The sequence below is a fragment of the Taudactylus pleione genome, unplaced genomic scaffold (assembly GCF_031769625.1).
Source record: "Taudactylus pleione unplaced genomic scaffold, aTauple2 ptg000017l, whole genome shotgun sequence".
In the NCBI taxonomy this organism is placed as follows: Eukaryota; Metazoa; Chordata; class Amphibia; order Anura; family Myobatrachidae; genus Taudactylus; species Taudactylus pleione.
The window spans coordinates 10,661,561-10,687,471 of NW_028284419.1; the positions used below are offsets into that span (position 1 = coordinate 10,661,561).

At 46.8% G+C, this 25,911-nt stretch overlaps 1 long non-coding RNA gene across 3 annotated transcripts in view; it reads left to right on the forward strand.

Annotated features, from left to right (window-relative positions):
• The window catches only part of LOC148540800 (uncharacterized), a 176,137-nt gene that overhangs the window by 87,609 nt on the left and 62,617 nt on the right, over positions 1-25,911 (forward strand). The window contains exon 3 of one of the 3 annotated variants that reach the window (XR_015880181.1): positions 8,672-8,797. The exons of the other annotated variants lie outside the window; for them this stretch is intronic. This is a non-coding gene — a long non-coding RNA (uncharacterized LOC148540800). The remainder of the gene's footprint in view (positions 1-8,671; positions 8,798-25,911) is intronic. 3 annotated transcript variants of the gene reach the window in all.

The window sequence follows — 25,911 nt, forward strand, 5'->3', positions numbered from 1 at the left end:
AATCCAATACTATGACTATATAAAGAGAATAACCAGGGCTGTATTAACAGCAGTGTGGGCAAAGCAATGCACTGGGGCTCCTACCCACCCATTATATGGTATTATTGCAGCAATAAGCCCCGTCATAGTGAGATTTTGTCCAGTTATAATTATAGGATTGCACAGTGATTTGATTCATGCTGCGCAGCTCAGTCCTTATCTTTGTGGTGTGGGTGATGACACCCCAGATACATTACTATACCCCCCAGATACATTACTATACCACCCCAGATACATTAGTATACTATATAGCAACACAGATGGTGTAATGGTTAGCATTACCGCCTCACAGCACTGAGGTCATGAGTTCTATAACCACTATGGCCCTAACTGTATGGAGTTTGTATATTCTCCCTGTGCTTGTGTGGGTTTCCTCCGAGTGCTCCGGTTTCCTCCCACACTCCAAAAATATATACTGCTAGGTAAATTGGCTCCTAACAAAATTTACCCCTGGTAAATTTTGTTAGGAGCCAATTTACCTAGCAGTATATATTTTTGTGTGTGTGTGTATGTGGTAGGGAACATAGATTGTAAGCTCCACTGGGGCAGGGATGGTTGTGAATGGTCAAATATTCTCTGTAAAGTGCTGCGGAATACGTGTGCGCTACCTAAATAACTGGTAATAAATAGAGATGTGTGCCGACTGCTGTGTTTTGGTTTTGGATCTCCCCTGGTTTTGGATCTGAATCTGGTTTTGGATTTTTTTCCTCCGTGTTTTGTTTTCGTGTTTTGGTTTTGGTTTTGGATCTGGATTTTTTGCAAAAAATCATAAAAACAGCATAAAACCACATAATTTGGGCCTGTTTTTGTTCCTACAGTATTATTAACCTTAATAACAATGATTTTCAGGCATTTCTAGGCATGTTTATCCACCTCACAGCTCACAATATTGATTTCACTATTTTTCACCAATAGGCTAAAGGCTGCAGTGAGCTGGCTGGCTAAAGTAAGCAACAAAGCAGCGGCACAAATGCACTGCAGATTAAATAAATATCAGATATCTATGAAACATTGTCACACAGCAGTGGCAGACAGTATGGCAGTTTAATAAACTATAATGTCAGTCGGCAATGCCCCAAATTGTGCCAAATGTAAAGGAAAGAGGTGCAAGATGGAATTGTCCCCCCCACCCACTCTTATATCGGATATTAAAAAGGACATGCACAGTTTAACAAACCAAGCACATTGGCCACTAGGACTGACACTTTCGTGGCTGAACTTCTTGGTTTGTTTGGGCCCCACAAAGCATTTTTTGGAAGCACTATCTTCAATTATTAAGGAGGAGGTTGATGATGAGGGTGTTGGTGGTGGAGATTGCATGTTATGGTCCAAACTGCTGGTAGCTGATACTGGACTGCTTGTTATTAATTTACAAATGATAATTTTGTTAAACAAATTGCATGAACTCGCTGCAAATTACGTAAGAGGGAGGAGGTGCCTAGATGGTTAACGTCCCTTCCTCTGCTAACTTTGGCTTTACAAGTGGAACAGATGCCTTCACAACTATCAGAATTTAGATTAACATAATTCCACACCCAAGACGTTGCTTTTCTGGTTTTCTTTTTATCATTAGCAAGAACTGCTGCCACTGGTGGCTGATTTACACAAACCACATCCTTATCATCAACATCCACATTAGCGTCAGATAGGACACAAATTCCCCCTCATCCTCCTTTTGCACTTCCTCCACACTATCAGCCTCATTTTTTATTATTTCACCACCTAATACTAGCACAGCCGTCATAGCATCAGTGATCCGCTGTGAAACTGGGTGACAGCTGTTATACTTACTTCCTCTATCAAAGGACTGTTTAATAGTCAATTGTTTTTTTAAATTACTTCCGATCACGAATGAGGATGTAGATGATGATGCAGGTGTTGGTGTTGGAGATCGAAGGCGCTTGGATCTCACAGAGAGGGAGCAGGTAGGTGACACTGGACTTGTTATGTTTTGAGTTTTGGAACTTGGTGACGTACACTTTGATATTTGATGAATGCGCTCCAAGTGACGTAACAAGGAGGAGCTTCCTAGGTGGTTTAGGTCCCTCCCTCTACTCACTCTTGCATGGCAATGGGCACATATGACTTGACAACTGTTGTCCGGATCGGGATGGAAATAATTCCACACATGAGAAGTAGATTTTTTTGCCTTTTGTCATGTCATGACAACAATGGGCTTTGGCTTTTTCAAACCATGGCCAACAGCTGTTGCCTTACTTACACAAAGGACAACATCGGCATCAACATCCTCATCACCAACACCAACATCTTCATCATCAACATCCTCATCATCCTTAGCGCCTTCATCCACCAAAATATCCTCCTCCTCCATGTGCAATTCCACAGAAGCATCCTCAATGACTACGTGTGCATGATGTTGACTGCCCTTCCCCACATTTACATAGGGCACACAAATGTTGGAACTTGGAGGATCCTCCAGTGCACTAGTATTTAGGTCGGACTCACACAAGGCAACCGCGGACACACTTGCACTCTCCTCGGGGATTTGTGATTTCGATTTCTCAGGGTACACAGTTGGTTTTTCCGGAGCTGTCTTAACAACTTTCACATTTTTAATTGGACCACCACCACTACTACTACAAGCAGAAGAGCTATCAGAATCAGCAGTCTTCTTCATAAAGTAAGAAGGCCAAGGCCTTATCCATTCCTTGCCACTTTGTGTAGTGAATGGCATATTGCCAATTTTTTGTTTATCTAAAGTCAAATATCCTTTCAATTTTTTTTCTTAATTTCAGTAAAACCTGTTTTACCATATTGATGGCGTGACTTAAGCCCTGGGGCATGGGCCTTCCTAGAGGCCTTCCTATGGGCCTTGCATTGCTGGCGGCAGCTACAACATGTGGTTCTTGACCTTGCTTTCCTGTCATGTGACAGCCCTCCATATTTTTTCTGCAGTCTAGAAGCAGTGTCACAATCACCAATAGTGTAGCTAAGGTGCGGTTACAAAATTCACACACGTGCAGTCGTGCGCACACTCAAAAATATTAGAAAAAACAACAAATGATTTATATTTTTTTTCAGCTTCAGAAGAACTTGGGCCCAGAGCACCGATTGATCACGACTGGAGTCAGGCAGCACAAGGTTGCAACTTGCGTTGCTGGCTGGATCTTGTGCACTACTGCGGTTATGGCGAAAACCCACCTACACAAACAAGAAAAAAATGACACTTTTATTGTATTTTTTTTTTTGAGAATGACTGGAGTCAGGCAGCACAAGGTTGCAACGTGTGTTACTGGCTGGATCTTGTGCACTACTGCGGTTAAGGCGAAAATCCACCCACACAAACAAGAAAAAAATATGACACTTTTATTTATTTTTTTTTAAGAATGACTGTAGTCGGGCAGCACAAGGTTGCAACGTGCGTTGCTGGCTGGCTCTTGTGCGCTACTGTGGTTAAGCCTATTAACGGTGCATGCACACACAGAAAAAATTTTTTTTTGGAGTCCAGAACTTGGGCCCAGAGATGGACACAGCACAAGCCCAGGACACAGCAGACAGCCCAGATGGATCAGCAGACAGCACAGTGACAGTGACAGCATGGTGACCAGAGACCAGAATGGATCAGCACAGACAGCACAGTGATAATGACAGCACCGTGACCAGAGACCAGAATGTATCAGCAGACAGCACAGTGACAGTGACAGCATCGGACCAGAGACCAGAATGGATCAGCAGTCACCAGCCCAGGACACAGGAGATAGCACCAGCACCTCTCCCAGCCCTACACTTCCCACCCTCCCTGTTCAGTCTCCACAGCCAGAGTGAAATGACGTCTGTCGCGTGGTCCTTATATACTACATTGATCATAGAGACGAAAGCTGGCAAACCGCAAGATTTCCGTCTCTATGGTTTTGCCTCGGTTTCGAGGAACCTAGTAAGGCGGTAATCTCTGAGCCTGCCTGGATCCGACTCGGATATGCTAAATTTGGGTGGCCTCAGTTCTCTGAGAACCGAACCTGCTCATCTCTAGTACACTATACACCCCCAGATACATTACTATACACCCCCAGATACATCATTATACACCCCCAGATACATTACTATACACCCCATATACATCACTATACCCCCCCGAGACATCACTATACCCCCCAGAGACATCACTATACACCCCCAGATACATCACTATACCCCCCAGATACATCACTATACACCCCCAGATACATTACTATACACCCCCGGATACATCATTATACACCCCCAGATACATTACTATACACCCCATATACATCACTATACCCCCCAGAGACATCACTATACCCCCCCAGAGACATCACTATACCCCCCAGATACATCACTATACACCCCCAGATACATCACTATACCCCCCAGATACATCACTATACACAGGGCCAGCACTTCCACTAGGCAAGCTTAGGCAGCTTCCTAAGGGCGCCGGCCACTAGAGGGTGTCTGGCACCCCAGCCCAGCGATCACACCCCCCCACTTGCCGGGTGCCCACTGAGATTGTGTTACCAGCGGGTGCCCGGCTCCTTCTCACCCCCACCCCCCTGGCACCAGCGGCAGCCAGTGGTCGAAGCTCACTCCTGAGCTCCGTCTTCCGGGTCCCGCAGTGCCCTATGGGAGTGACGTCAGTGCACTCACCTGTCCATCCCCATTGAGCGCCGCAACACACTGCCGGCTAGAACGCTGCCGGCTCCAGCATGTCGCGGTGCTCGATGGGGACGGACAGGTGAGTGCAATGTATGCCTTATTTGTAATAGGTCTATAGGTGTATATAGATGTCTTTTATCAATGTTTGTCATATATGTATCCCTGAAGATGGGGGATAACCCCGAAACGTCGGATTAAAGGATTTTTACTTACCTTGAAAGCCTGCTGAGTGCCGCCTTATTCTTCTTCTTCTCTCTCTCTCTGTATATATATATATATATATATATATATATGTATGTGTGTGTGCTCTCGTATATCTATATTTCTGGGGACAACACACCAACACAGGTGGGACATCTAGCAAGGTGGGGACTTGAAATAAGATCCCCACAAATCGGACCCTTGGAGGTGAAATAGGAGGCATGCCCGCATGATCCTGCATAAAAATTGGGCATGTCCCCGGGAATCACAATTCCAAGACAGATATGGGTGTCCGTGTGCAAGCCATAATGGGTGTTTGTGTTTCTGTGAGCTCCGACAAATACTTCCATGACAGGTGGTATCAAGAAGGGTGCTCCCCAGACCTGATTAACCCCCAGCCTCGAACAAACAACTGGGCAGTCCTAATTCCTGCTCCCAACCAGTCCCTGAGAACTTGGCCGGGCCCCTGCGGCGGGCGCATGGAGCGGCGCCCAGGGGACCCTGGCAGCGGGGAGCAGGGGTGGTTCAGTCAGCGGGGGGCCCATGTGGACTCCCCAGGTGGGCTTAATATTCAGATATTCTGTGTGTGTGTGTGTGTGTATATACATACTTCTGCCTGCGCCCCCCTCTTCGTACTCATTTAACCCTTCAGATGAAAAAGACTTTCTAGAGGTGGAGTGGCAGATAAGTTTTGTGTTTTATATATATAGAAATATATATATATATATGTGGGTTTTTTTTAACACAAAACTTATCTGCCACTCCACCTGTGCAAAGTCATTTTCACCTGAAGGGGCTAAATGAGTACAGGGGGTGTGGGCGCATGCAGAAGTTTTGTCTAGGGTGCCTAGAAGTCTAGCACCGGCCCTGACTATACACCCCCAGATACATTACTATACACCCCAGATACATCACTATACCCCCCAGATACATCACTATACACCCCCAGATACATTACTATACCCCCCAAATACATTACTATACCTCCAGATATATCACTATTCCCCCCCAGATACATTACTATACACCCCAGATACAGCACTATACCCCACAGATACATCACTATAAAACCCCCAGATACATTACTATACCCCCCAAATACATTACTGTCCCCCCCAGATACATCACTATACCCCCCAGATACATTACTATACCCCTAAACACACCTCACCCACCTGATACATTACCACCCAACCCACCAAACCCCCCAGAAAATATGTTTACACCCCCTCTGATACATTACACCTCCCTCATGTAATATAAGTAAACACCCCCACCTAACATGGATACAGAGCCATCCATACCTTTGTTTGCAGCATTGTAGGTGGCTGTTCCCTCACACACCAGAAACTTTCTGGACTGTAGAGAGATTCCACAGGAGAAGGATAGCTAGCCCGGCCAGGAAGGGGCGGGGTCTCGGACAGACCAGGCAGAGCATGAGGGGGCGGGGACTTGGGGAGGGTCAGGGAACTTAATTCAGCAACTGCAGTGCAGATAGGAGATCAACTGCAGATAGGAGAAGGATGGACAGACCCAGCAGCACAGCACAGTCTAAAGCCACACCCTTTTGCTCTTCTATGAGAAGGGGGCCCGCCCCGCAGCTGCTGCACTAGTCAGTAGTTACAGTGACTGACAGGGTCTGCAGCACACCGCATATTCTATTACCAAACTACCCGCTGCAGGAGGTCAGGTTATCGGGCCCCTAGAAGCTTCGGGCCCTTGAGCAACTGCCCAACAAGCCCAATCGAAGAGACAGCCCTGAGAATAACAGCAGGATCCCCTTATAAACATACTGTAGCAAGAAAACCTGCTAATACTGTTAATTTTGTATCAAAGGGGACTATGTACTAAGCATTGGGGGTAAATTTTCTAAGAATTGTGCCTGGCCCTAGTTTAAACATGGACGGCATCGTTGGGACGTGGGAGAGTTTTTCCCAAGCAAAATGAGATTGTGTTTGGGCTCCCATGTTTACTGTGCCCGCTGCCCAACACTCCCAAACTTTGGTGACTTTAAAACACTTCTGGGATTGCAAAATACATCCGAACATGGAAGGCATTTCCGATCATCTTTTCATTGGTTGAAGCTGTCACAAGTAACAGTGATAGACATGCCTAAGGCATATAAATATGCCCCAAACAGACCCGCCACTTCATCAAGGTTTTAGAGTGGAATGGACTAAGGTTCAGAGGCATTGGTGTTGTCTTGCGAGTTCTGAATGGTAATGTTTGAGTGTAAATAGTCTTGGGTACTTTGTTGTCTTGTATTTTCTGAGTCTGTCTAACTTTTCTGTCTAGGTCTTTTTTTAGTTTGTTCTTATCAGTGTTTTTTGTGTGCTTGTGTTTTTGTAGTGGTGGCGGAGGTTTGTGTATGTTTTTTTTTCTGTGTTTGTATTGTTTGGTGGAGAGAAGAATGTCTGATACAGAGCACCTGAGTTGGAAAGTGAGGTTGAGGAGGTGGCAGGGCAGGATTCCAATGTGAGTTAAGGGCAAAAGTGAGAAGATGCCCAGGTAGAGGGGAAAAACACAGACAGGGTTGAACATGGAGTTTACATTTACTGAAAATATGGGCTTGGTTAATGAAGTGATGAAGCATCATCGCCATCTTTTTGGATGTCATGCTGCCTGCACTTCTGCTAGCAAATTTAGGAGTCTTTGGTGAGGGCAGTGAATGCTGAGGGGCTTATTTGAAGAATGAGGATGTTTGCAAAAAGCGTTTATCTGATATTAAAAGCAGGTGTGCTGAAAGGGGTGGGGAGCGTGTACTGGGTTGCTGACAGATAAGTTGGAGGAGGGGTGGTGGTGGACCCAGGCTTATTGGAGGGGCCCGTTGGGGCCCCAGGTCCGTCACCACCCCCCCCATCCAACTTATCTGTCAGCAACCCAGTACACGCTGCTGTGTGCTGGGCTGCAGTGGGACCAGGTAGACTGCTGCCCCAGAGCGGCAGCAGCAGTCTCCTCTCTGCCTGTGCAGGGGTGGGGAGTAGCGATCACACTGATCGCGCACCTCCCTGGATTTGCCCCTGGCTGAGGGGCTGACAGATAACCCCTTGTCTGCGTTTTTTCCTCTAAGCGGGGCGCGGCAGCCAGGTAAGTTTTCTTTTAATTTATTTATTTAAAAATGTCACAATGATAAAAACTAATTTGCTGATTTGTTACCCTGCTGTTTGTTTGGTTAATTTTACTTCTTGATACATTATTATTGCGATGTCATGTTGGCTATGATTATTTTTATTTCACCTATAAACCTTTACATTTTTTTTTATGATAATGTGTTTTGGCTTACACCATTTTTGACTGATGCTTCTTTTTTTTAAAACATGCTTTATGGACATTTTTTGTCTAGGAAAAGACGTAACTAGTAACAGGTCTAGACGTGTTTGAAATGGTTGTGTTTTGAATTAGCAGTAGTGTTGTGTAAGCACATACTGGCATTTTTTTTTAAATATATTGTATTGTAAAAACAAACCCTTGAACACAGTAATCACTCATATAGTACTTTATTCATTTGAAATTTTACATTATTTTATTTATTAAAATAAAGTACAGTATGTGTTTACATGCTGCAATGGTCCTGTTTGTTGCAAAAAAAAACATGCTTTACATTTTCACTGGGCGGATTATTTAATGCAAATTTTGACATTATTATTCACAGCACAACCCACAGCACTGCGTAGACAACAGCGAAGCCCAAATGTTACTGAAAATGAGGAACAGACCGATAAATAAATGCAACAAGTGTTTGTCCTGCATATTTGTAAACAGTATTATTTTGTTCTTTAATTTTATTGTGTTGTAGGTCTTTCTACTGTACCACCTTCCATAAGCAGACAAAGGAAGGTATACAGTATGTGGAAGCCACCAAGGACAACACAAATACCAGCAATGCAGGAGACTACTGGGCCAAATTCACCGCATCTAGAAGGTGAGTCTGTGTTTGCAAAACATAGACAATAGCATTTCACAACACAAAATGTACACAAAGAAAAGCACAGTAAAAAGATTTCAGTAGGATACATTAGCATATTTGTAGGGGACACAGGTCAGTTCCAACTTAGGCTGGGTGCACATTAGAAGGACGATGGTGAGCATGAATTCCCTTCGCCCTGGACCATCCCAGATTCACTGTACACACACAGTAGTATTTATCGAATGACAGAACAACATACTTGCTGACTCTCCCGCAATGGCTGGGAGCTCTCGAATATCTGGTGGTGCTTCCTGCCCCCTGCAGAAGAGAGCAAGTCTCCTTAATTGGTCGCCACCCCCTGCTTCCCCCCACACCCCTAGTTTTTACCTGTCAAACTGGGCAGTCCGGATTCATGATGAATCACGTGATTGTAGCCCCACCCCCTGGCTCCACCACGGGGGGTAGAGACACAATGACACCTGGAAAGGGGATCCCTGGGAAGATGGGAACCACCCTCTTTAGGGTACTCATGGGCTGAGGATGGTAGGGTTTAATAATATTTTAAACTAATATTGGCCCTCATCCAGAGCTGTTCGCTATTTGCGGTCGTTCGTTCAAAAACAAGGGGTGGCTATTCAAATGATCCGTTCGCAAATTGCAGTCTGTTCACACCTCTAAGTCTGAACGAGCGAGCAAAACATACGCTCGTTTATTTGATAAAAACGCCCCCTGGCCGCTCGCACCATACGTCATGTCCGCTATTTATTTGATTAATCGAGTACATCGTACAGCGTATGAACTGTTCGCTATTCTTGTGGTTGGTTTTTTCAACCGCTATTTTGCGAGCAGTTCTGAGTTTAAAAAAACCAAGTGACGTGGTCAATGACGCTGCTGGATTAATTATGCACACCCTTAAAACGCCCGTTTTGACCTTTAAGCACGCCTTCGTTCGAATTCCACTCCCCCCTTTTCAAGCACCTTCCCCTGTTACCACCCACATACGCCTCATTCTGTCACTCAAAATAGCAGGCACTCGCTATATAGCGTACAAACGATTTTCGGCCGCACTGACTGGTTCGCGCATGCGTACTAAAAACCGTACGCATGCGCAGATGTGCAAACATCGCTCGGAACGAGCGTACTGCCGCTAACGAGCGGCTCTGAATGAGGGCCATTGTCTTTTACAAGGGGACTAGCAGTCCCAGCTAGCCTTCCACACAAATGCCAATAGTTATTAACTGGTGCCTCTAGTTCTCCAGTAGTAGAAGTATTACAATAAAGACATGCAACACACACCAAATGTTTAAGTTTTTTTTTTACACATAGGGGTAAATTTACTAAGATTCGAGATAGGTCGAGATGACCATCTCGGGTAATTTATTGACTTTTTTCCTGCTTGCATATTTACTAAAGGTAAATTCGGGTGAGTTAGAGAGAGATTTCTCTCATCTCAACTCGGGTGAGATAGCAATCTCGAATCAAATCACCATCGGGCCAAATCCGAAGCACTTTTCACCTAAAGCATACATCTCTAAAATGTAACAAAAATTGGGATGACAAGCTCGGGGGAGATAGGAGCAAACTCTCTGTCGAAATCACTTTTCAAACTCTCAACCCCCTGAGCTGCAAGATGGTCAGAAACATACACAAATCATTGTGATTTGTGTATGTTTATTTCTGTAAATGGTTAAAATAGGGTTAATTTGTTAAAAAAAATTACATGAGGTTCCCCCACCCACCCCCCAAAAGACTAACCAGCCTCGGACTTGCCAGCCTGTCCTGGTTCTTAATTTAAACTATTTTTGGGGGGCAATCAGGTGACCAAGCCTACAGGCGAAACGTACATCCTTCAAGCTGCTTGCTCCAAGTAGCATTACGGACACACAACCCCTGCAGGGCTTGCCTTACTGACTTGTGGACCAGAAGTACTTTTCTGTCCCATCTCTAGAACTCTCTCATCTGGGTGATGCCTGTGACCTCTCCTGCAATACCAATAAGGTAACAGAGGAGAGACACAGCTGGTTTCCCAGACGGAATTGGTAAGAAATACCGCCGGCCGCATGGTTCAATTCCCGGCAGCGGCAGTCTGACATCAGCAGAGATCCCGGCAGCGGAAGCCTGACAGCGCTGGAAATCCCGATCGTGGATAGGTAAGTATTGTCTAACCTAACCTAACCCCCCTAACCCTAACCCTCCTTAGGGGTGCCTAACCCTAACCTCCCCCCCAAGTGCCTAACTCTAATCCCCCCTCTAAGTGCCTAACCCTAACCACCCCCTTCCCCGCTGCCTAAACCTAAGCCCACCGGGGGGGTGCCTAACCCTAAGTCCCCCCCCGGGGTGCCTATCCCTAACCCTCCCTCCCCCTAGCCTAACCCTAACCCTCCCTAAATCCCCCCGGGAGCCCTAAACCTAACCCTCCCCCCCGCGGCTGTCCGCTCGCGGCGCCCGGCATCACTACGATCGGGATACCGGGTGCCGGTCTCCCGGCGTCGGGGAAATGCCGGGCGTCTACATCTAGACGCCCGGCATTTCACCCTTGCCGGGATATGACAGTCGGGAAGCCGGCAGTCGGCTTCCCGATTGCATACCTCCCAGACAGCAGAAGTGCTCACTGTTGTTTCTACCAGGGACTGTGTTTTTCCACTTTCTCATCCCTGGATCGATGTTTTCAGACTAGGAAAAGTAGAAGTGGCAGGACATTTTCTCTGCCCTCGGCTTTACTTCCTTACATTTAGCTATTCAATATGTTTACAATCCCAATGCTGCAGCTGCTTCTCTAGTAGATACACTGCAGTCTATCTCTCTATATATACTGCACACTAGACTGGCTTTAATTTCTATCATTCATGTTGGCTATTGATACTTTTACATTTGTATACAAGCCTTCATGAGGAGCCTCCCAGGTTTTTTCAGATATAGATATTGAAATCAGACTGCAATAATTACTACTGATCAGCCACATAAGGTTGCATGGAATTGTATGTTTTGTTATGGACAAATGTTATGCTTACCATGTTCAAAGCAGGAGTGAACTGAGACACATTCTGTCACCATATGATCTTTGATTCCAGTACGGTAGCATCTCAAAAGTGATTTTTATTTCCATGTAATGTTGCATATGTTCATGAAGAGCCTAATTAGCTACTTAATTGTCACTCATTTTAATAGTCGTGTGAATAATTAACAATTTTTTTAACTAACGCAACATCCTAATCGTTCTTCAATAATTATCTGTGACTGATTATATAGGCATTATTAAATACATGATCTATCGCCTAAATGGATTCTCTGTCATATATTGCTGGCAAATGATCATCAGATGATCTAATACCAATTAGGTTGGTATTTTCTTAACTTCTGTCAGATAAGCTTGATTATTGAACCTTTACTTTGTCAACTATAGGATATGAATTGACGGAGGTAATAGATTTTACCTATTATACATTAAGGGCCTGATTCAGAGCCACTCGTAAGCGGCAGCTCGTTCGCTCCGAGCGATGTTTGGCCAACTGCGCATGCGTACGGATCGTTATACGCATGCGCGAACCAGTCAGTGCGGTCGAAATTCATGTGCTCGCAAAATAGCGAATGCCTGCTAATTTGAGTGACAGAATGAGGCGTATGTGGGTGGTAACAGGGGAAGGTGTTTGAAAACGGGGAGTGGAAATCAGAACGCAGGCGTGCTTAAAGGTCAAAACGGGCGTTTTATGGGTGTGCATAATTAAAACTGCAGCGTCATTAACCACGTCACTGGGTTATTTTATAGCCAGAACTGCTCGCAAAATTGTGGTAGCAAAAACCGACCACAAGAATAGCGAGCAGTTCATACCCTGTTCGATGTACTCGATTAATCTAATAAATAGCGGACATGACGTAGGATGCGAGCGGCCAGGGGGCGTAGTTTCCCAAAAAACGACCGCAAGTTTTGTTCGCTCGTTCAGACCTAGAGGCGTGAACAGACCGCAAACAGCGAACGGTTCATTTGAATAGCCACCCCTATTTTCTGGACGAGCGAGCGCTAATTGCATCCGGCTCTGAATGAGGGCCTAAGTTTTAACTAGTGTTTATATTACAGTATACCCTCTAAATTCAGCTTATTTATTTTGGACATATTAAGTACAATAACACAAAATCTAATTTGATTCATGAGCCAATATTGTGTGTTCCCTGGCACAACTATATGTATGCGAAGTTAATGAATGTAAGTGGCTCATACATACAAAGACATTTTGTAATATAGGTAGGTGGTGGTTGTTTATATCTCTGTTCATCAGTGACCAATTAATTTTGCTAACCAGGGACTGATTTCTTTCTTTCTTTCTTTCTTTCTTTCTTTCTTTCTTTCTTTCTTTCTTTCTTTCTTTCTTTCTTTCTTTCTTTCTTTCTTTCTTTCTTTCTTTCTTCACTGTGTCTCAAAAAAACACACTTCTTGAAAAATACAATTTAAATTGAAATAGAAAAGACTGCAAGTTTTTTTTTTTTTAGACTGCAATAAATCTGTCTTTTTTATTTATTTAATTATTTATTTTATAACAGGCAAATTTGTCTTGTTTGGGGTGTAGCTCACTAAGACAGATGCAACAGTATTTTTTGTTCAAATAATCTTGAAGTCACACTGTCTCTGCCCTTTTACACAGTGACAATACATAATCGAATATATACTAGTGTAAATATTTGATTATTAGATAAATATCCTGAAGGAAAAAAAAGGAAGTTAAATTTTTACAAAGAATCGCACACATGAGCCTATTTGCAGCACCACACAGTAGCATATATTCAGTTAGCAGAGCTCTAGAATGCAATTACTAGTTAGTGTGTCTGACAAACACACATACAAAAATTATGACCCAGAGTGCGTGCTACTATTAGGTACATTGGGGTGAGCGTTTGGGCGTGGGGTCCCTGGGGTTGATCTGGGTGGGCTTCTTAAGGGCATCACCACTTCACTCACATAGATATGCTTTCAAATCACCTTTTTATTTGTTTTATTATTCATGTAATTTTAATTTTTCTCTTACTATATTAACACTTATTGATTATCTTTACACATCTATACTTTACACTTTACTATCACCTTTTTTCCTTTTTTCGTGTGATGCCCTGGGGATGGTCCTTGGCTGGATTCTTTTGGGGTGCCCTGCACCTCAGACGTGAACCCCTGAATGTTAGGAACGCCGGTATAGAGGAGCCTTGACGCTGGCCCGGCACTTAATCATATATTTGTAAATGTATGCAACTAATACCTCTGAATTTCTATTATTATGTAGGGTTCAAGTATTATTGCTGATATTGTTGCAGTGTGCTGGAGGGAACACCCTTTTTTTCTGTGGTTCAGAGTAAACCCCGTCCTTTACAAGCACCTGTGCAATACCATTAAGCTGATGTGAGCGACCACTATATGTTTTATTACACATACAGAAATGCCTGCAGTCACCCTTCCAGCCCACTATAGCATCCTAGTGGTGTTTTTAATGAATACCTACAGCCCACAACCTCCCTTTACACTCTCCTGTGTTAAATGGCGCCTGATTACGAGGTAGGGACTCTTATATGCAATCCAAAACATGCCTAGAAAATTCTGTTTTGCCTCATTCTGAGATCAGATCTTGGCAGGAAGACCTGAACCGGGACTCGCATCCACTCGGAAACCCCAAGTTTGGGTGTTTTGACTTTCAGCAATCCGTATACGCACATCTCTGATATTTATTGCTTATATTTGATTATAGAGCTTTAGGGTCATCTGAGACAGTGTTGTGCATGACATGCTTATGTAAACTTTCTAAATGGTAAAGTCTTCCTGGAAATTAAATGTAAACTGTTGTCAACTATGAATTAGTTCATAGCAAATCAATAATCTGAATTTTTGAATAGATGTGCAAGTGACAGGTGCAGCCTCATTGTGCAGATTACATACCACTGGTGACATACTCGGCCTCACTGTGCAGGTTACATACCCCAGGTGACATACTCGGCCTCACTGTGCAGGTTACATACTCGGCCTCACTGTGCAGGTTAGATACCGCAGGTGACATACTCGGCCTCACTGTGCAGGTTACATACCGCAGGTGACATACTCGGCCTCACTGTGCAGGTTACATACCGCAGGTGACATACTCGGCCTCACTGTGTAGGTTACATACCGCAAGTGACATACTCAGCCTCACTGTGCAGGTTACATACCGCAAGTGACATACTCGGCCTCACTGTGCAGGTTACATACCGCAGGTGACATACTCGGCCTCACTGTGCAGGTTACATACCGCAAGTGACATACTCGGCCTCACTGTGCAGGTTACACACCGCAAGTGACATACTCTGCCTCACTGTGCAGGTTACATACTCGGCCTCACTGTGCAGGTTAGATACCGCAGGTGACATACTCGGCCTCACTGTGCAGGTTACATACCGCAAGTGACATACTCGACCTCACTGTGCAGGTTACATAACGCAGGTGACATACTCAGCCTCACTGTGCAGGTTACATACTCGGCCTCACTGTGCAGGTTACATACCGCAGGTGACATACTCAGCCTCACTGTGCAGGTTACATACCGCAGGTGACATACTCGGCCTCACTGTGTAGGTTACATACTCGGCCTCACTGTGCAGGTTACATACCGCAAGTGACATACTCGGCCTCACTGTGCAGGTTACACACCGCAAGTGACATACTCGGCCTCACTGTGCAGGTTAAATACTCGGCCTCACTGTGCAGGTTAGATACCGCAGGTGACATACTCGGCCTCACTGTGCAAGTTACAAACCGCAAGTGACATACTCAGCCTCACTGTGCAGGTTACATACCGCAAGTGACATACTCGACCTCACTGTGCAGGTTACATACCGCAGGTGACATACTCTGCCTCACTGTGCAGGTTACATACCGCAAGTGACATACTCGGCCTCACTGTGCAGGTTACACACCGCAAGTGACATACTCGGCCTCACTGTGCAGGTTACATACTCGGCCTCACTGTGCAGGTTAGATACCGCAGGTGACATACTCGGCCTCACTGTGCAGGTTACAAACCGCAAGTGACATACTCGACCTCACTGTGCAGGTTACATAACGCAGGTGACATACTCAGCCTCACTGTGCAGGTTACATACCGCAAGTGACATACTCGACCTCACTGTGCAGGTTACATAACGCAGGTGACATACTCAGCCTCACTGTGCAGGTTACATACTCGGCCTCACTGTGCAGGTTACATACCGCAGGTGACATACTCGGCCTCACTGTGCAGGTTACATACCGCAGGTGACATACTCAGCCTCACTGTGCAGGTTACATACCGCAGGTGACATACTCGGCCTCACTGTGTAGGTTACATACTCGGCCTCACTGTGCAGGTTACATACCGCAAGTGACATACTCGGCCTCACTGTGCAGGTTACACACCGCAAGTGACATACTCGGCCTCACTGTGCAGGTTAAATACTCGGCCTCACTGTGCAGGTTAGATACCGCAGGTGACATACTCGGCCTCACTGTGCAAGTTACAAACCGCAAGTGACATACTCAGCCTCACTGTGCAGGTTACATACCGCAAGTGACATACTCGACCTCACTGTGCAGGTTACATACCGCAGGTGACATACTCTGCCTCACTGTGCAGGTTACATACCGCAAGTGACATACTCGGCCTCACTGTGCAGGTTACACACCGCAAGTGACATACTCGGCCTCACTGTGCAGGTTACATACTCGGCCTCACTGTGCAGGTTAGATACCGCAGGTGACATACTCGGCCTCACTGTGCAGGTTACAAACCGCAAGTGACATACTCGACCTCACTGTGCAGGTTACATAACGCAGGTGACATACTCAGCCTCACTGTGCAGGTTACATACCGCAAGTGACATACTCGACCTCACTGTGCAGGTTACATAACGCAGGTGACATACTCAGCCTCACTGTGCAGGTTACATACTCGGCCTCACTGTGCAGGTTACATACCGCAGGTGACATACTCGGCCTCACTGTGCAGGTTACATACCGCAGGTGACATACTCGGCCTCACTGTGCAGGTTACATACCGCAAGTGACATACTCGGCCTCACTGTGCAGGTTACATACCGCAGGTGACATACTCGGCTTCACTGTGCAGGTTACATACCGCAAGTGACATACTCGGCCTCACTGTGCAGGTTACACACCGCAAGTGACATACTCTGCCTCACTGTGCAGGTTACATACCCCAGGTGACATACTCGGCCTCACTGTGAAGGTTACATACTCGGCCTCACTGTGCAGGTTAGATACCGCAGGTGACATACTCGGCCTCACTATGCAGGTTACAAACCGCAAGTGACATACTCAGCCTCACTGTGCAGGTTACATACCGCAAGTGACATACTCGACCTCACTGTGCAGGTTACATAACGCAGGTGACATACTCAGCCTCACTGTGCAGGTTACATACTCGGCCTCACTGTGCAGGATACATACCGCAGGTGACATACTCGGCCTCACTGTGCAGGTTACATACCGCAGGTGACATACTCGGCCTCAATGTGTAGGTTACATACTCGGCCTCACTGTGCAGGTTACATACCGCAAGTGACATACTCGGCCTCACTGTGCAGGTTACACACCGCAAGTGACATACTCGGCCTCACTGTGCAGGTTACATACTCGGCCTCACTGTGCAGGTTATATACCGCAGGTGACATACTCGGCCTCACTGTGCAAGTTACAAACTGCAAGTGACATACTCAGCCTCACTGTGCAGGTTACATACCGCAAGTGACATACTCGACCTCACTGTGCAGGTTACATACCGCAGGTGACATACTCGGCCTCACTGTGCAGGTTACATACCGCAAGTGACATACTCGGCCTCACTGTGCAGGTTACACACCGCAAGTGAAATACTCGGCCTCACTGTGCAGGTTACATACTCGGCCTCACTGTGCAGGTTAGATACCGCAGGTGACATACTCGGCCTCACTGTGCAGGTTACAAACCGCAAGTGACATACTCGACCTCACTGTGCAGGTTACATAACGCAGGTGACATACTCAGCCTCACTGTGCAGGTTACATACCGCAAGTGACATACTCGACCTCACTGTGCAGGTTACATAACGCAGGTGACATACTCAGCCTCACTGTGCAGGTTACATACTCGGCCTCACTGTGCAGGTTACATACCGCAGGTGACATACTCGGCCTCACTGTGCAGGTTACATACCGCAGGTGACATACTCGGCCTCACTGTGCAGGTTACATACCGCAAGTGACATACTCGGCCTCACTGTGCAGGTTACATACCGCAGGTGACATACTCGGCCTCACTGTGCAGGTTACATACTCGGCCTCACTGTGCAGGTTAGATACCGCAGGTGACATACTCGGCCTCACTGTGCAGGTTACAAACCGCAAGTGACATACTCAGCCTCACTGTGCAGGTTACATACCGCAAGTGACATACTCGACCTCACTGTGCAGGTTACATAACGCAGGTGACATACTCAGCCTCACTGTGCAGGTTACATACTCGGCCTCACTGTGCAGGTTACATACCGCAGGTGACATACTCGGCCTCACTGTGCAGGTTACATACTCGGCCTCACTGTGCAGGTTAGATACCGCAGGTGACATACTCGGCCTCACTGTGCAGGTTACATACCGCAGGTGACATACTCGGCCTCACTGTGCAGGTTACATACCGCAGGTGACATACTCGGCCTCACTGTGTAGGTTACATACCGCAAGTGACATACTCAGCCTCACTGTGCAGGTTACATACCGCAAGTGACATACTCGGCCTCACTGTGCAGGTTACATACCGCAGGTGACATACTCGGCCTCACTGTGCAGGTTACATACCGCAAGTGACATACTCGGCCTCACTGTGCAGGTTACACACCGCAAGTGACATACTCTGCCTCACTGTGCAGGTTACATACTCGGCCTCACTGTGCAGGTTAGATACCGCAGGTGACATACTCGGCCTCACTGTGCAGGTTACATACCGCAAGTGACATACTCGACCTCACTGTGCAGGTTACATAACGCAGGTGACATACTCAGCCTCACTGTGCAGGTTACATACTCGGCCTCACTGTGCAGGTTACATACCGCAGGTGACATACTCAGCCTCACTGTGCAGGTTACATACCGCAGGTGACATACTCGGCCTCACTGTGTAGGTTACATACTCGGCCTCACTGTGCAGGTTACATACCGCAAGTGACATACTCGGCCTCACTGTGCAGGTTACACACCGCAAGTGACATACTCGGCCTCACTGTGCAGGTTAAATACTCGGCCTCACTGTGCAGGTTAGATACCGCAGGTGACATACTCGGCCTCACTGTGCAAGTTACAAACCGCAAGTGACATACTCAGCCTCACTGTGCAGGTTACATACCGCAAGTGACATACTCGACCTCACTGTGCAGGTTACATACCGCAGGTGACATACTCTGCCTCACTGTGCAGGTTACATACCGCAAGTGACATACTCGGCCTCACTGTGCAGGTTACACACCGCAAGTGACATACTCGGCCTCACTGTGCAGGTTACATACTCGGCCTCACTGTGCAGGTTAGATACCGCAGGTGACATACTCGGCCTCACTGTGCAGGTTACAAACCGCAAGTGACATACTCGACCTCACTGTGCAGGTTACATAACGCAGGTGACATACTCAGCCTCACTGTGCAGGTTACATACCGCAAGTGACATACTCGACCTCACTGTGCAGGTTACATAACGCAGGTGACATACTCAGCCTCACTGTGCAGGTTACATACTCGGCCTCACTGTGCAGGTTACATACCGCAGGTGACATACTCGGCCTCACTGTGCAGGTTACATACCGCAGGTGACATACTCAGCCTCACTGTGCAGGTTACATACCGCAGGTGACATACTCGGCCTCACTGTGTAGGTTACATACTCGGCCTCACTGTGCAGGTTACATACCGCAAGTGACATACTCGGCCTCACTGTGCAGGTTACACACCGCAAGTGACATACTCGGCCTCACTGTGCAGGTTAAATACTCGGCCTCACTGTGCAGGTTAGATACCGCAGGTGACATACTCGGCCTCACTGTGCAAGTTACAAACCGCAAGTGACATACTCAGCCTCACTGTGCAGGTTACATACCGCAAGTGACATACTCGACCTCACTGTGCAGGTTACATACCGCAGGTGACATACTCTGCCTCACTGTGCAGGTTACATACCGCAAGTGACATACTCGGCCTCACTGTGCAGGTTACACACCGCAAGTGACATACTCGGCCTCACTGTGCAGGTTACATACTCGGCCTCACTGTGCAGGTTAGATACCGCAGGTGACATACTCGGCCTCACTGTGCAGGTTACAAACCGCAAGTGACATACTCGACCTCACTGTGCAGGTTACATAACGCAGGTGACATACTCAGCCTCACTGTGCAGGTTACATACCGCAAGTGACATACTCGACCTCACTGTGCAGGTTACATAACGCAGGTGACATACTCAGCCTCACTGTGCAGGTTACATACTCGGCCTCACTGTGCAGGTTACATACCGCAGGTGACATACTCGGCCTCACTGTGCAGGTTACATACCGCAGGTGACATACTCGGCCTCACTGTGCAGGTTACATACCGCAAGTGACATACTCGGCCTCACTGTGCAGGTTACATACCGCAGGTGACATACTCGGCTTCACTGTGCAGGTTACATACCGCAAGTGACATACTCGGCCTCACTGTGCAGGTTACACACCGCAAGTGACATACTCTGCCTCACTGTGCAGGTTACATACCCCAGGTGACATACTCGGCCTCACTGTGAAGGTTACATACTCGGCCTCACTGTGCAGGTTAGATACCGCAGGTGACATACTCGGCCTCACTATGCAGGTTACAAACCGCAAGTGACATACTCAGCCTCACTGTGCAGGTTACATACCGCAAGTGACATACTCGACCTCACTGTGCAGGTTACATAACGCAGGTGACATACTCAGCCTCACTGTGCAGGTTACATACTCGGCCTCACTGTGCAGGTTACATACCGCAGGTGACATACTCGGCCTCACTGTGCAGGTTACATACCGCAGGTGACATACTCGGCCTCAATGTGTAGGTTACATACTCGGCCTCACTGTGCAGGTTACATACCGCAAGTGACATACTCGGCCTCACTGTGCAGGTTACACACCGCAAGTGACATACTCGGCCTCACTGTGCAGGTTACATACTCGGCCTCACTGTGCAGGTTATATACCGCAGGTGACATACTCGGCCTCACTGTGCAAGTTACAAACTGCAAGTGACATACTCAGCCTCACTGTGCAGGTTACATACCGCAAGTGACATACTCGACCTCACTGTGCAGGTTACATACCGCAGGTGACATACTCGGCCTCACTGTGCAGGTTACATACCGCAAGTGACATACTCGGCCTCACTGTGCAGGTTACACACCGCAAGTGAAATACTCGGCCTCACTGTGCAGGTTACATACTCGGCCTCACTGTGCAGGTTAGATACCGCAGGTGACATACTCGGCCTCACTGTGCAGGTTACAAACCGCAAGTGACATACTCGACCTCACTGTGCAGGTTACATAACGCAGGTGACATACTCAGCCTCACTGTGCAGGTTACATACCGCAAGTGACATACTCGACCTCACTGTGCAGGTTACATAACGCAGGTGACATACTCAGCCTCACTGTGCAGGTTACATACTCGGCCTCACTGTGCAGGTTACATACCGCAGGTGACATACTCGGCCTCACTGTGCAGGTTACATACCGCAGGTGACATACTCGGCCTCACTGTGCAGGTTACATACCGCAAGTGACATACTCGGCCTCACTGTGCAGGTTACATACCGCAGGTGACATACTCGGCCTCACTGTGCAGGTTACATACTCGGCCTCACTGTGCAGGTTAGATACCGCAGGTGACATACTCGGCCTCACTGTGCAGGTTACAAACCGCAAGTGACATACTCAGCCTCACTGTGCAGGTTACATACCGCAAGTGACATACTCGACCTCACTGTGCAGGTTACATAACGCAGGTGACATACTCAGCCTCACTGTGCAGGTTACATACTCGGCCTCACTGTGCAGGTTACATACCGCAGGTGACATACTCGGCCTCACTGTGCAGGTTACATACCGCAGGTGACATACTCGGCCTCACTGTGCAGGTTACATACCGCTGGTGACATACTCGGCCTCACTGTGCAGGTTACATACCGCAGGTGACATACTCATACTCAGCCTCACTGTGCAGGTTACATACTGCAAGTGACATACTCAGCCTCACTGTGCAGGTTACATACCCCAGGTGACATACTCAGTCTCACTGTGCAGGTTACATACCGCAAGTGACATACTCGACCTCACTGTGCAGGTTACATAACGCAGGTGACATACTCAGCCTCACTGTGCAGGTTACATACTCGGCCTCACTGTGCAGGTTACATACCGCAAGTGACATACTCAACCTCACTGTGCAGGTTACATAACGCAGGTGACATACTCAGCCTCACTGTGCAGGTTACATACTCGGCCTCACTGTGCAGGTTACATACCGCAGGTGACATACTCGGCCTCACTGTGCAGGTTACATACCGCAGGTGACATACTCTGCCTCACTGTGCAGGTTACATACCGCAAGTGACATACTCGGCCTCACTGTGCAGGTTACATACCGCAAGTGACATACTCGGCCTCACTGTGCAGGTTACATACTCGGCCTCACTGTGCAGGTTAGATACCGCAGGTGACATACTCGGCCTCACTGTGCAGGTTACAAACCGCAAGTGACATACTCAGCCTCACTGTGCAGGTTACATACCGCAAGTGACATACTCGACCTCACTGTGCAGGTTACATAACGCAGGTGACATACTCAGCCTCACTGTGCAGGTTACATACTCGGCCTCACTGTGCAGGTTACATACCGCAGGTGACATACTCGGCCTCACTGTGCAGGTTACATACCGCAGGTGACATACTCGGCCTCACTGTGCAGGTTACATACCGCTGGTGACATACTCGGCCTCACTGTGCAGGTTACATACCGCAGGTGACATACTCATACTCAGCCTCACTGTGCAGGTTACATACTGCAAGTGACATACTCAGCCTCACTGTGCAGGTTACATACCCCAGGTGACATACTCAGTCTCACTGTGCAGGTTACATACCGCAGGTCACATACTCATCCTCACTGTGCAGGTTACATACCCCAGGTGACATACTCAGTCTCACTGTGCAGGTTACATACCGCAGGTGACATACTCAGCCTCACTGTGCAGGTTACATACCGCAGGTGACATACTCAGCCTCACTGTGCAGGTTACATACCACAGGTGACATACTCAGCCTCACTGTGCAGGTTACATACCGCAGGTGACATACTCAGCCTCACTGTGCAGGTTACATACCGCAGGTGACATACTCAGCCTCACTGTGCAGGTTACATACCCCAGGTGACATACTCAGTCTCACTGTGCAGGTTACATACCCCAGGTGACATTGTCAGCCTCACTGTGCAGGTTACATACCCCAGGTGACAAACTCAGCCTCACTGTGCAGGTTACATACCCCAGGTTACATACTCAGACTCACTGTGCAGGTTGAAATGTCAACATCTAGTTATACCATACTTGCCTACTCTCCCGGGACTGTCGGGAGCCTCCCAAAAATCGGGTGCCACTCCCAAAACCCCGCAAGACTAGGCAAATCCCCCGGAATAGCCGCTGGCACCCTGTAAACCCCCGCGCCCACCATAAAAGTGGGCGGTCTGGGAGTGCGATGATGTGATTCGTGCTGAATCGCGTCATCATAGCCCCGCCTCCTACCTTATAATGCCAGTTATATTGGCATTATAAAGCGGGGGGCGGGGCCACTATGAGGTGATCACGTTGGCATGCCCCCGCTCCGCCTACTTGAACCGCCCCTACCCTCTCTGCTGGACGGACCTGCCATCCCCCTCCCGGATCCCCCTGCGCAAATGTCGGCAAGTATGAGTTATACATGTACAGGAGCACACGTACTATATACTGCATTAGCAGTTTATTAACATATTTAATGCAAATGCATTGAGCTCCATTATCAGTCTGACCGGTCAACTTATTTTCAAAATTACAATGTTTTGTGTATTGAAAGTAAAGTCACTTGCAGATGAGCAGACATTACATCATGCAGAGAATATTGTGATGATGAACTTGTCTGACCATTGGGAAAACTATAATATAATGAACTGAAATATGTTACTACTTCACTTTGTCATACTTAGAGACAGACAGACAGACAGACAGACAGACAGACAGACAGTTTATGCCTTTCCTGTAAACCTACCCTGTTTTGTGGCTATTATTCTTACATGCTCAGTGAAGCCAATATTCCAGTATCAATGATGCAAGAAAGTGGGAATCACTTCAGTGAAAACTACATTTACAGGAATTACCTAAAGAATGGTAAACGCTCAGTGAACAAGGAATATGGTTCAAATGAATCCTGATGAAAGACTATTCCCATTCATGTGATACACAAGTGATATCAATTGGCAATGTTTTCTATATACTATAGATGGAAAATGCAGGGCATGCCACCAGGGTGAAGGAATCTGCTGGCTCATCTGCAATCTATACAGAAAGCACAAAGTATCACTCAAGCTGTCTATAAAATATTCTGTAGAATAAAGAAACACATATGAAGAACTCTTTAGTTGTGGGGGGAGAGGAGCACGTGGCCTGAGCAGACATTATCAATATCTCCCCCTGCAGCCCTCCAGGGGACTGTAGGGTGTGGGGGACCGACAAAATTTCCATGGAGCCCCCCAGATCTGTTTACATCTCTGCTTACAAGTTACTTTTGTTTAGTTTGGGGGCATGCTTGTCTAAACCTTTTGAGGATACATATATATATAAAATACTTGAAAGTTGTGGGGACATTTGCTTATTTTTCTGTGTGAACTGTTTATTTGTATTTATTACACAAGTGAAAGTTGCCTCCAGGCTTTCAAGGCTAAGGGATAAATTTACTAAGATTCGAGTCTGATCGAGTTTTTTTTTTTTTAAACTCGATTAGCATTGTTGAAACTTGGGTTATTTGAGGCTCCTGAAACTCACAAATTTACTAAGAAGTGAGTTTAGCTGAGAGTGAGATGGCTGACAGTGAAGCAGATCGAGATATTTCCCCCCGAGCAGCATGTTTTGGAGGAGATTACTTACTATATTACTTACTAGTGTCTTTGCTCTGCAAAACTCTCCCGAGCATGCAGCCTGCACATATCAGTGAGATATGTGAAGGCTGCTTGCGTGTTGTACCTGTAAAAAAAGGATAAATGTAAAAAAAATCATGTAGGGTCCCCCCAAAAGACAACTAGCCTGGACTGCTCAGCCAGTCCTAGTTCCTAAAGTTAAGCAGAAAAACATGTAGGGTTCCCCCTTAATTTAGGAACCAGCACCTGGCTGCAGGGCCAGTCCTTGTTTTAAATATAGGGGGAAAAATGTGTAGGGGTCCACCTAAATTTAAAACCAGGGACCCAAACCAACCGGGGTGTAATACCACAACCAGGAGACCCTATCACTGGGTCTCCATGGCCAAAGCATTAACACCCCAAGCTGGTAAGCCCAAGCCAGGGATCTCAGGGGAAGTGGTGAACCCACCAAGAAGGGGTCCCTCCTCTCCCGAAACCCCAGGCTTAGGCTGAAGTCCAGGGCTCTTCCTAACACCCCTGGGCTGTGGGTACAGTGTTAATAATGGGGGAAATAGTTCAAAACAATTGTATTTTACAGTGGATCTACAGGTGCCAGCAAGTCTGCCCTTTCGCACTTGTGCAACTACAAGTGCCAGCAGGCAGCTGTCACCTGTACCCCACTGTAAAATAAATAGTTAAACAACCACAGTACACACACACTTTAATACATACACCTATCCCACTTACACATACGGCTTTTACATTAACAATTACAATAATGATTCAAGGCAGAAACTTACTCAAATCACACTGATCTGTGTATGTTTCTGCCAAACTCGCAGCTCAGGAGGTGGAGTGTTTTAAACTTCAATTTATCAGTGAGTTTGCTACAATCTCACCTGAGATTGTAATCTCGATTCTTGGTAAATTCCTGAGTTGCATCTTTTTCAT